This window comes from Penaeus monodon, chromosome 38, assembly GCF_015228065.2.
Source record: "Penaeus monodon isolate SGIC_2016 chromosome 38, NSTDA_Pmon_1, whole genome shotgun sequence".
NCBI lineage: Eukaryota > Metazoa > Arthropoda > Malacostraca > Decapoda > Penaeidae > Penaeus > Penaeus monodon.
The window spans coordinates 14,943,397-14,957,088 of NC_051423.1; positions in this window are offsets into that span (position 1 = coordinate 14,943,397).

Sequence of the window (13,692 nt, forward strand, 5' to 3'; positions counted from 1 at the left end):
CCGCGCCCGGGGATCCCCCCGACCTCCTGAGTGAGTCTTCCCTTTTGGGATTTTCCCTAGGTACTCTTTTCCCTTTTTTTCAACAAGGGGATGAGGGCGCCGTGGGGGGGGGCCCGTCTAACGGGCAACATGTTCCCAACACTTGGTCTCTCAGTTAATTATTATCACCAAGCTGCCAGGTATTGAAAAAATTAAAACAACTCCCCCATCCCACCGACAGGTGCTCTTCTCCTGACGAAAAACCACATGCTGGTGATATGAAACTTTCCTTTGGAACAGGTTTATCACGAGGGGGTTTTCCCCGGGTGCGAGCGCGAAAGCTCCAGCTGTCCCCCCGTCGGGGTTCTCGGGTCATGTGGTAAAACACGCCCTCACTTTTTCTCCTACTTCGAGATGGGGAGGCTGAAGGTAGGTTATTCCCCGCTTTGATACTTCTTTTCCTTTTTTCTTTTTTTTTAAAAAAAATTTCCCAAACAAAAAAAGGGGGTTTTCCCGGAAGGCGAGCCCATATGAGCTCCATAGTTATCTCATTTCCCTGTTCTTTTTTATTTCATCTTTTTTGGGCCCTTTTGAAATGAAAAATTTCCTATCCTTTTTTTTGTACATGAAATAGTATGATGGTGGGGAAAATTGGCGAAAATGGAGACACTTCAAATTACTTTGACAAAAATGCACATACAACAGTAATATAATATTATATATTTAATATATATATATTATAATATATATATTTTTAAATTAAAAATATTTTATATGTTTATATGTATGTAGTATATGTATTATTTTTGGGGGTTGTGTGTGTGTGTGTGGTGTGTGTGTGTGTGGTGTGTGGTGTGTGGTGTGTGGGGTGTGTTGGTAGAAAAGGTATAATAGAAGAATATTTCCAGTTTTTTCTGCGAAGATTAATACTTTCCTTGTATTGAAAGATATTCTCTTTCACGTTTTCACTTTTGTCAGCATAAATACAGTTCATATTATATAAAAAGAGAGAGAGAGAGAGAGAGAGAAGGGGAAAGAGAGAGAGAGAAAATTTCAAATTAATATTGCTTCCAGTTTTTAAATAAATTTCTAAATTCTGTTTTTGCCTCCCAGAACCGGGAAGGCCTCCTCTGGGAACCGGGCCCCTAAAATTCTTTTGTAACCCCCCTCGGGGCTTATATGAAGGGCTCTCTACGGGCGTTTCTGGAGCTCGTGGCCCCTGACTTTTTTTCGCGCTTCCTAGTGAACCCGTTTTTCGGCGGAGCCCCCCCGAAGATGGTACGGGGGCAACCCCTCAGGGGTTTTTTTATGGCCTCCCGTGGCGGTTTTTACCTGAGCGAGCCAAAAGGGCCAGATCCGGAAAGGGCCCAGGGAGGACGTAAAGGGCCCAAAAGATCACTAAACGACGCCGAGAAGGGCAGCTTTTTTGCAGAGCTTTTTTGAGGTTATTTTTCCCCCCTTCTTCCGGGTCGTTGAAAGTTAAAGGGGTTTTTTAGGTCTTTTTCTCTGCGGAGGCCTCGGGCACAGAAAATTATGTTCGATTGAGTCTTTTTACCGTTTCTAGACTGCTTCGGAAAGTTTCTGATTTTTTTGTAACCCCACGAACTTGTTAAAAAAAAAGTGATTAAAGAAATTTTTTTTTTATGTTATTTTTTTTTAAAAAATTCGCAACTCCCCCACAGAGCCCAGAAGGATGCGAATTATACTTTCTTTCAAAATAAGGTTTATTTTTCCCCAATTCATATCGAGTTTCAATTCCCCAACACACAACACACACACACACCACACACACACACACCACACACACACACCCCCAAACACAACCCCCACCAACCACACACCCCAAAGAACAAAAAGCAACACACCAACACACAACCCACCACACCACACCCCCCACCCACCCCAACACACACACCACACACACGCACACACACACACCCACCCACCCCAAACACACCCAATATTGTATGTGAGGCGGATGCATTTTTTTTAAATCAATAACGATACCATAACCTATTTTAATTACGAAATGCTCCTCCCTCGGAAAACCGTTTCGTTACCGTATTTTTGGTAACACAGAAAAATTAGATCTTTTCTTTTTATACGTTTGATCATTTATAAAGGAAATTTTTGATTGTTGCGAAAAAATAAAAAAAGGACGGGATCATTAAACGGTGAAATGAAATTTTAAAAATAGCATCCAAAATAACAGATTGGAAATTTTCCCTTTTAATACCTGAAAAAGAAACAAAAATGCAAAATGGCTTTACTTCAATAATTCAATCCAAATATTCTAAATTTAAAATAAGTTATTTTTTTAAACGGCAGCAAAATTGGAAGCAAGGATTCATATGGGAAAAAAAAAACGAACCTACTGTTAATTTTCTTTTGTAATAGGCGTTTATAAAAATATATATATATATATATATTATTTTTATAATATTTTTTATATATATATATATTATTTTATAATTATATATATATATATATTTTAATATAAGAAAATAAAAAAAATAAATAAAAACCCTTCTCGTTAAGGTCGTAAAAATGTCTTTCCCTTCCCATTTGAAGGACCTGCTTTTAACTTACTATTTAAAGGAAGACTGAAAAGCTTTGCAGGGTTATGAAAAAAAAAAGGGGATTTTTTAGCTTCGAATTTTTTTGAAACATTTATTATTTTTTGGGTGGGGGGGGAATCTCCCCAACACTGTGAGACGAAATTTACTGCGAAGCAAAAAATATGCTCCAATTTACAAAGTAGAAAAACGGGCTAATGAAAAAGGAATTTTTTACTAAATTTGTTACTCTAAAAAATTAAAATTTCTTTTCCGTCAACAAAAGAATAATCTAGCATGTATATAGAAAAAAAACACGCGCAACACAACAAAAAACACCACACCACACACACACACACACACACAAAAGAAAAATAATAATAAAAAATAAATAAATAATAAAAAAATATATTACATAATAAAAATAACAATTTTAAAATAATATACAAAATAATAAATAAAGATATATATATATAAAATTATAGAAAAATTAATTAAATATATATTATTAATAAAAAAAATTATAAAATATATAAAATTTTATATATAAAATAAAATTTTAAAAATAACAAAATATATTAATATAAAAACAAATTTTTGTATTATATATATTATTTTATATATATATATATAAAATATTATATATATATAATAATTTATATATAATATATATATATAATAATATTTTAATATTATATATATATATTATGAATATATATAATATTAATATTATATATATAATATAATTTTATATAAAATATATTTATTAAAATAAATTTTTTTATTAAAATTTTTATTAAAAAATTTTTTTTTATATATTTTATTATTTTTTATTGTATTTATATATTAGGGTTTTAAAAAAAAATAAAAAATAATTAACAAATTAAAATTAAAAAAAAAATTAAAAAAAAAAAAAATTAAAAAAAAAACCTTTTGACTATTAAAACCAATTTTCCCCTTTTAAAATAAACCAAAATTAAAATTTTTTAAAAAAAAAAAATTCAAAAAAAAAATTCCTTTTCCCCAAAAAAACCCCCAAAGAAAATTTCCTTTTTTTTCCCTTTGTTAATTTTTTAAAAAAATGGGGGTTTCCGGGGGGAAAAAAAAACCCCAAAAAAGGAAATTTGTTCCCTTTTTTTTAACCCAAAACCATTTAAAAAATTTTGAATTTTTTTTTTTTTAAAAAAATATTTTTTTCTTTTTGGTTTAAATTTTATAGAAATTTTTGTTTTGGGGGGTTCATGGAGGGGCCGGGCGGCTCCTAAAAGGAGGGGGGTTTTTGGGGAACCCAAGAAGGAAATTTCCCCTTTTTTCCCTTTCCCCCTTTTATTTTTTGGCGATTTTTACAGGGGGTTGGCCCCATTTACAAATGGGTTTTTTTTTATAAAACCCAAAAATAATTTTGCTTTTTTAAAACTTACCCCTAATTTCCTTATTGATAAATTGGTTGGGAAATTCTTTTTATTTTTTTTCGAATGATTTTAAAAAGGCTTCCTGGTTTTAGATTTAATCTTTTAAAATGGTTAAGAATTGAAAAAAAAAAACACTTGGGGTCCATAGTGGAAAATCTAAAAGCTTTATCAATTTTCAAATAGTTCAGCAAAAAAAGACGAAAGTATGATTTTCGGTTTTCCAGTCAAGCGAGACGAGAGGCCCGGGCTCCATGGTAGCTCTTGTGGCACAAGACTGAGTTTATTGTTCTGCGTTAACAGGGTTGCTCGACAAAAGCCTGAAACACGAGTGTGAACCACATTTTTTTTTTTTTTTTTTTTTGTTGGATTTCTTGGCTATCAACCAGGCGGCAGTGGCCAAGTTACTAACCAATGGATCCTATTTATTCTGTCCCTCTATTAAGGTCCATAAAGTTTTGTTCTCCTTAGTAAAAGTGATTACTTTATTGAGATTCTCTCATCATCTGTATTATTGTTTGCTAATGTAAGTCTTTATTTTTTAGTTGGAAATAATTTTTCAGTTGTTGTCTATAGTTTGTGTATCTATTTGTCATTTTATTAGGATCTTGTTGATGGTAAGGTTGGTGTTACATTGGGGCACCGTGGAGGGCATTCTTTTCTATGTAGGGAGTGAGGTGTGTCAATCTTGTGGCGTTGACCCTAAGGGCGGGGCCAACACCACCTCCTCCCATCTTTCTTTTTCGATTGGCTGTCCCCACGGCTCTATTGTAGGGTTGATTTTGCTTGTGTAGTTTGAGGCTGGTCCACTCACTTTGCCACACAGATGTATTTTGCTTATAAGGAGACACAAACACTGGATCTGTACGGACTATGCTAGGTCCAGATTAGCCAGTTGACCCGGACCGTCTAATTTGTCCATGCCGTTCATAATGTCCATGGGTGATACCAGAGTGGCCTGGTACCCATAAATTAGCTTGATTGTTTATTGGAAACCATGTCGCTTACGAATGATATTACCCAGAAGTTTCATTTTTGGTGGTTTCTAATGATTTAAATGGCTTTAAGAGAACTTAATGAATCTGAACAAATTACTATTCTATCGTGGTGTCGTAATTGCAAAATCAATGGCTTTATCAATGGCAAAAAGTTCAGGCAAAGAAAGATCGATGTATGATTCGGCAGTCTGAACTTTAAGTTCACGTTCGGTCGACCATACCCCTCACCGTCCCACACCAACTCTTCTGTCTTGGAGCCGTTCGGTATATATAATGAACAAAGGGAGATTTTTAACCAAGATCTCTCTGAACCGCTGGCGTACCTCCACCTCCGGCGCCATGGTCCTTGGTGATGGAAGCCAAGCTTCCATGATGGGAAAAATTGGGAGTTTCCCATGGCGCTATATTGACTGAACAGGGGGGTTAAACAAATTTTCCCCCCCGATGGTAGAGAGATCTTACCGACTTTCTCGACGAGGTCGTGGAAGTTCTCGTCGCAAAGGCCTAATGCACCTATTGCCATTAGGAGTGGCTCGGGACTCGAGCCACCTTTGCGGCGATAGCTCAAGGCTAACTGACCGCAGTCTGAGTCGGAGGGGATGTACTTCCTGCTCCACCTCAAACGCTCGATCCCGAGTCACTTCATGGGCTCCAAGACACCACCGCAAACAGGCATTCTGCACGCATCCAAACCTTTCAAACTTGTTCTCGATGCCGAACCATTACACGATTGACCCCTAATCTACTTTAGACCTAATCAGGGCTTTATATACAGTAGCAAAGACTGTCTAGCAGCTCCCCATTTACTACCTAATGCACTTTAATAAATTTTGTGCTCTTTGACATTTATTCTTTATTGACCAATGTGGTCTTTCCAATTTAGTCTACTATCAAATGTAGACCTAAAAATTTAGTCAGAATTTTGAAATAGGTATTGGGGTGGGTGTCTAGAGTTAGCCTGATGTTTCGCTTTTCTCCTACGTGAAAAAATTACCCCAATCTCTTTTGTATGGAACCTTCAAACCCCACTGTAGGCCCCAGTTAATGAATCATATCCAGTGGCCAATTGAATACGATTTGCTGAGCATTCTGAATTATTGCTGAATGCCATAATGCACATCATCAGCGTACAGTGAGTTATTTACGATTCCCAGGAGGAGCTGGTAAATGTCATGGATCTCATAGAATTAATGTTGGTGACAAAACACTTCCTTGTGGGACCCGTTTGCCTGGACAAAAATGTCCGAAACAAGTGACATTGTCGGAAATAATTTTTGACAGCAAAGTTCTGTCGAGATGAAATTTTGAATAACACAAGGCAAGTGTCCACGTAATTCCAAAAGCATAAGTTTTCTGAGTTAGGGCCCATACGCCATGTCATGTGTAGGCTTTTTCTATATCTAAAATCTGATCAAAAAATCTTTTTGGCAAATTGCCTCTTGAATATGACTGTCAGCTTTTACTAGCTGATCGAGAGTTTGGCGTCCCTTGCGGAGCCGCACTGCTTCGTCAACTAGGTAAATTACTGGAATTTAAAAATGCAATCGCCTACTGTTAACAATTCGTTCCATGACCTTGCATAAGCAACTTGTCCACGGCATTGGGCGTAGGAGATGCAAGTCTGGGATTACCCCCTCCTTTCAATATGGGAATGATGTGGGTCAAAGTGCCATAAGTTTGGAAAAGTGTGTGCTTTTCCAAATTTCATTGTACACTTCTAGCAACCTTAATCATGTCATCCATGATTAAGATGCTTCATCCTCTCATATATCGATCTCATCGGGGCCTGGGATGTTTTCCTCTCAGGCTTTCTAGGGCTAGGACTAAGCTCCATCCATTGTAAGATCTTTATTGTAATCAAAGTCATCTCCTGGTGGACAAGTGGAATTGGTTGCAGCTCAGCCTCTCCTTTGGTGGTCAGGAAGGTGGGATGGTAATTAGCTGAGCTGCTTGTATAGAAAAACTGCCTTGGCGAGTGCATTAGCAATGTCTCTAGCTGAATCGAAATTGTGGCCCTCTTCAATGATGTTTTGATTTGGATAGATGTTTTTTTCTTATTGATTTTATTAATGTGGACAACCTCTGATATTTTGGTGTTGCTGTTATTGTAGAGACAAAGCGTCCGCCAGGATCTCTTTTTGCTTGTCGTATTATTCTACGAGCCCTAGCTCTTGCTAGTGGATTGCAAAAGTTCTCATTGTGAGTTATTTTTGAAAGCCCTGTAGGCCTTATTGCGTCGCACAGCGCCCTGCGGAATCTGGTGTCTCTACCATGGACTCTATGATTTAACGCTAAATCTGTAGCGAAGTTTTAGGATGGATAGCAATGCTTGCTTCATATCATCGAATTCTGAATATTGTTTTACTTTTAATCATCATGTTTCTTTTTTCTCCACACGTTCGACTTGACGCTCCTTGTGAAGGCGACCCATTCTGCTCGTTTAACGTAAATTGGCGCTGAAGGCGTATCTCATGTGTCGCATGAATATTTAATCAAAATAGGAAGATGATCGCTTCCCAACGAGCGTCAATGTGTGGCCACAGGCACTTGCTCTTATTGATGAAAGAGACCAGTGCTAATCCATAAAGCTCAATTACGGTATTATCGTCCCGGGTCCGCGGGGGGGGGTGGGGGGGGGTTTCCCCCACCCCCCGGACTACCATCATTCCGAAGGACTAGATCAGACTCATTAAGCAACTTAACTACTTGCTCACCTCTACCATCCACCCGCAGGGAACCCCATAACGTATGATGAGCATTAAAATCAGCTTTAAAATTTACTTTATTTTGTGGCAGACGTTCCTTAAGGAGCAAAGAGCTCATCATAGGCTATCACTGCATCGGTTGACAACTAACGTGAAACATATAGCCAGATACGTGCATTAATTTTTACTTTGCATGCGCAAACTCAAAAGTAGAATCAATAGTCACTTCTGTAAAAAGGGAGGCTTTGTGGATGTACATGGCGACTCCGCCTCCACCATACCCTCACGGATCCGTCCCCGACATAAATGGTAGTTCGCTCAGCGAAACGACGACTCTCGTCAGCACGAGGTGTGTTAAGGTGCGGTCTTGGAGAACTTAATATCGGAGCAATAGACGATGCTAATATTTAAAGGTCATTTACTTTAGATCTACAGACTTCGACAGTTTCCATGTATATGGTCGACGCGAAAGTATTAACGTTTTATGGGGTTTGGGAAGTGCCTTGGTCCACCAGTTTTTTTCTTCTTTTTGGGAGGGAACGCCTCCTCTCCCTCGCTTTCCCGGGGACCTCGTCTCTGGGATGGTTTTTTGGAGACAGAAGCCCTCCATGTCCTGCCCCTCCTGATGAGGGAGAACGACTGACAGATTGCGATCTGCTTTCTTCTCACGAGGAAACCGATGCTGCGGAGCCTGACGAAGTCCTCACAGGTAGCCCGGACGGGAAGGTGCCCCGGACTGTGATTCCGTATCATCCGCCTTATGATGTTGTTTAGACTGGGTTGATGCAGTCATTTGATCAGCTAATTTGTCGGTGATATACGTTATATTTAATTCTTTAACGGTCTGTTTTAGTTCAGCAATTTCTTTATCCTTAGCTGCAAGCTGTTGACTGACTTACTTGCACTATGGGGTTGTTAGTTACTGCTTCAGCATATGGAATATCGGGTTTTTGTGTGTAAAACTTTCCACTTTCCTCTTACTTCAGAATCACTAACTTCCATCTTTCTCATAAATGGCTAATGTCTCGTGTTTTCCTTCTTCAGGATGCTACACTCAGGCAGACCTGACTGATAGGGGACCTCCACAATTAGCACATTGGAATCTGGCTAGTAAAAGTAGCAATGTGTCATGGGCCCTTCAGCCACATTACTGGCATACAATTTTACTCGAAGTCTTTATCAATACATCTTAATGAGTGTGTCCTAATTTTTTTGGCATCTATTCCAATGCATTGGCTTTTGGAACATAAGGTCTTACTTGCACAGTCGTTCATAACCGACGTTGACGATAACTCTGGGATTTTTGTTAAGGCAAAGGTCAAAACACAGTCGCAGTTCGTTCGCATATTCCCGTCTTCCCTTGGTCATACAATGGAACGTCCCACTAGTACGTCTGGTCCCTTCATGCTCTCAAGAATTTGCACTTTCGTTCCATCGTCCTCCAAATCCTGTGAAAGATTACTCCCTTACAGGTATGTGGCCATAGGAATATTTACTTAAACCGAAGATCATGATTTGCGCAGCTTAAAGTAAATCCCTTATCTGGGAGTTGTATTGTACTTGTAACAGGAGGCTCCATCTCGCAATTTTTTGACAAAATCAAAATCGCCGTCCACTTGACCATCAAGGACCTTTTTGATGAATAAAGGGTTCACGTTCGAAGCGATTGAATTTTCATTCACGCATTTTACATTCGCTGAACCTTGCATTCTCGTGGGGATTTTGAAAAGTGGTCTTCTCGTTCTGTCGTTAGTGGGGGGTTCCGGTGTTCAGGGTCGAGTTTGTCTTAGAGTGGTCATGAGTGCGCCCCTCCTCCTTGAGGAGAGAAGGGGTGCCGTGGTGATCATCCATCCTGGGCATCGGACCACGGTCCGACCCCTTTGCTTAAAATCGTTCTCGCTGAAGGGATTAAAACTCCTTAACTTTGGTATCAACCTACAGCAATAGCTAAGAGGAGTAAATTCATATTGCGTCCTCTACCCCCCATTGAAGCCTGGTTGCGTTCTCCAGTAAACCACAGGAGAGATCGAGTTTATGTGGGGACACTCCATTAACCGCGACTTGCCTAGTGCGAAGGACGGTATCTGTGCCCACTCCCCCAGGCGGATACGGGATCCCACAAGGGTACTCCGTTAGCTCAGGGAAGGTCACAAGAGAATGAAATTTTGAATGGGATAAAAAATGCGCCAAAGGACGCCCCAGACTACTGGGCCTCCTACCCAGGGTCAATTGCCCGTAGGGCTACCCTGGTGTAGAAGAGAGCGCGGGTTGAGGTGGGGTTATGACTACTACTACTGTAGCCTCGTGTCACCTGCAACAACAAAGCACTGAAAGGTGCTAGGCAAAGCACAATATGTTCTGTAATTACAGGATTTTACTTTAAAATTAATTACGTTTAGCAAACTCAGGAACAAACAATGTCGAGCGAGACAAGAGCCCCGGCTCCAGGGTATACTCTCGTGCACAAGACTTCGTATTTGTTGTTACTATAAAGCGTTTTAATCCGCGGTTCCAGGAAGCTCAACAAAAGCTGAAACACGAGTGGTGTGTGTGTACCACATCTTTTTGGGGGGGGTTTTTTTTTTTTTTTTTTTTGGTTGGATTTCTTGGCTATCAACCGCGGCATGTGGCCAGGTTATTAGCAATTATCCTATTTATTCTGTCAATCTATATAAGGTCATAAAGTTTTGTCTCCTTAAAAAGTGATTACTTGTACTGATATTTTTTTTTCATCATCTGTTAAAATATTTGATATTATACAATTCTTATTTTTTTTAATCGAATAATTTTGAAGTGGCCCTGTCTGTGGTTTGAGAATTTTGGACAGTGGTTTTTAAATGGTCTATTGTTTAGCGTGGTTGGTGCATTGGGGGCACTGTGAGGGAAAGGTTCTCATCTATATAGGGAGTGAGGTTGTTGTCATTCTTTTTGGCGTTTGACCCTGAGCCGGCCAACACCACCTCCTCCTTCTGTCCTTTCCTGTGGGCTGTGTCCCACATTCTAATTTTTTCTTTGATTTTAGTTGCGAGTTGGAGGCTGTCCCACTCACTTTGCACAGGAGATGTATTTTTGCTTTTATAAGAATACACAAAACATCCTGAGACTGTACGGACTATGCTAAGTCCAGATCGCCGTTGACCGGCTAATTTGTCAGCCTGTTCATTGCCAATGGATACAGAGTGACTGGTACCCATATTAGCTTGATTGATTTATTGTCACCATGTCGCGTCCGAATGTATTAACCAGAAGTTTCATTTTTTGTGGTTTCTAAATATTTAATGGCTTTAAGTGACTTAAGGAATCCTGAAAAATAACTATTCTATCGTGGGTCTCGATAGTGGCAAAATCAATGGCTTTATCAAATGGCAAAAAGTTCAGCAAGAGATCGTGAGGATTCGGCAGTCCTGAACTTTAGTTCACATTCAGTCGACCACACACCCGGCACCCACACACTCTTCTGTCTTGGAGCCGTCGGATATATATTAAAAACAGGGAGATTGTTTAATAAGGTCTCTCTGACCCTCTGGCGTCACTTCCACCTCCGGGCGCCATGGCCTTAGCTGATGGAAGCCAAGCTTCATGTGGAAAAAATTGGGAGTTTCCCATGGCGCTATATTTGACTGAACGCAGGGTGAAATCGATGGTAAGAGAGATCTATACCGACTTTCCTAGACAGGTCGTGGAGTCTCGTGGCAAAGTGCCTAATGCCACTATTGCATTAGGGTGGCTCGGACTACGAGCCACCTTTTGCGGCATAGCTCAAGGCTAAATGGCCGCGTCTGAGTCCGGGGGGAGGTACGCCTGACTATCCACTCAAGACCTCGATCCGAGTGCACTTCAGGCTCCATACACCACGCAAACAGCATTCTGCACAGCATCCAACCTTTCAACTTTCTCGATGCCGAGAACCATACGACTATTGACCATAATCTACTTAGACCTATCATGGCTTATATACCATTAGCCAGACTGTCTTCAGCTCCCCATTTACTACCAGAAATGCACTTAATATTTAGTGCTCTTTGACATTTATTCTTTACTGACCAATGTGGTCTTTCCAATTTAGTCTCCTATCAAAATGTAGCCTAGAAAAGTTAGCAGAATTTGAATAGGTATTGGGTGTTGTCCCTAAGTTAGCCTGATGTTCGGCTTTCTCCTACGTGAAAAAATAACCCCAATAACTCTTTCGAATGGAAACTTAAACCCCACTGGAGGCCCGTTATGAATCATAATCCAGTGCCAATGAATACGATTTGCTGAGCTTCTGCCCTTATTGCGGAGTGCCATATGCACATCATCACGTATCAGTGAGTATTTAAGATTCCGAGAGGAGCTGGCTAAGATTCATTGATCATACATGAAATAATTTGGTGACAAGACACTTCCTTGTGGGACCCCGTTTGCCTGGACAAAATGTCCGAACAGTTGCCTTGTCGAAAATACTTTGACAGCAAACGTTCTGTCAGAAATTAAATTTTGAATAAAACAAGGCAAGTTTCCAACGTAATCCAAAAGCATAAATTTTTCTGATAGGCCCATATCGCCATGTCATGTCTAGAGCTTTTCTATATCTAAAAATACTGAAATTCAAAAAATCTTTGTTTGGGCAGGCACTCTTGAATATGACTGTCCAGCTTTACTAGCTGATCGAATTTGGCTTCCCTTGCGGAAGCCGCACTTCTCCTCGTCCACTAGTAAATTACTGGAATTTTAGAAAATGCATAGCCTACTGTTAACAAATTCGTTCCATTGACCTTGCATAGCAACTTGTCCAACGCAATTGGGCGGTAGGCGATGGCAATTCCTGGGCATTACCCCCTCCTTTCAAATATGGGAATGATGGGGCAAAGTTGCCATTATTTGTGAAAAGTGTGGCTTTTCCAAATTTTCATTGTACCTTCCAGCAACTTATCATGTCATCATGATTAAGATGCTTCATCTCTCATATCGAATCTCATCGGGGCCTGGGGATGTTTCCTCCTACAGGCTCTAGGGCTCGGACAGCTCATTCATTGTTAGTCTTTATTCATCATCCCAGTCCATCTCCTGTGGCAACGTGAATAGGTTTTCAGCTAAGCGGCTTCCTTGGTGGTCAGCATCGGGAATGCTAGTTTGCCCGAGCTGCTTGTGTAGAGAACTGCCTGGCGGTACAATTAGCAATGTCCTTTAGGATTGTCAAAATTAGGTTCCCATCATGAATGAGGTTTTTTAATTTTACAAGATTGTTTTGTTCTTATTGCTTTTATTGACAGTGGACCAACCTCTGATATTTTGTAGAGCTATTTATTGTAGAGACAAAGCTACGCCCAGGAGTCGCTTTTTGCTTGTCCTTATTACTTCTAGCTAAGCCCTAGCTCTTGCTTGTTTGTAATTGCAAAAGTTCTACATTATTGATGTTATTTTTGAAAAACCTGTAGGCCTTATTGCGTCGGCACAGCGTCCCTGCGGCAATCTGTGTCCACCATGGAACTTCTATGCTTACGCTATCTGTCGAGTTTTAGGAATGGATAGCAATGCTTGCTTCTAATAATCGAATTCTGAATATTGTTTACTTTATCATCAATGGTTTTCTCCAACAAGTTCGAGCTTGAACGCTCCTTGTGAAGGCGACCAGTCCGCTCGTTTTCGTTAATTTAGGCGCTGAAGGCGTTCTCACTGTGTGCGCATGAATATTAATCAAATAGGAAGATGATCGCTTCTCAACGAGTCGTCAATGGTGTGCCACAGGCACTTGGCTGCTATTGATGAAGAGACCATGATAAGTCACACTAAAGCTCAACATTACCGGTATTATCGTCCCACCGCGTCGGACTACCATCTTCAGAAGGACTAATCAGCTCATTAAGCAACTTAACTACTTGCTCACACCCTACCCTTCCACCTCAAGGAACCCCATAACGTATGATGAGCATTAAAATACTAAATTACTTTATTTTTGTGGCAGACGTTCCTGAAGAGCAAAGAGGCTCATCATAGCTATCGCTGCATCAGGTGGACAATAAAGTGACTATGCCAGAATACGTGCCATTACTTAACTTTTTACTTG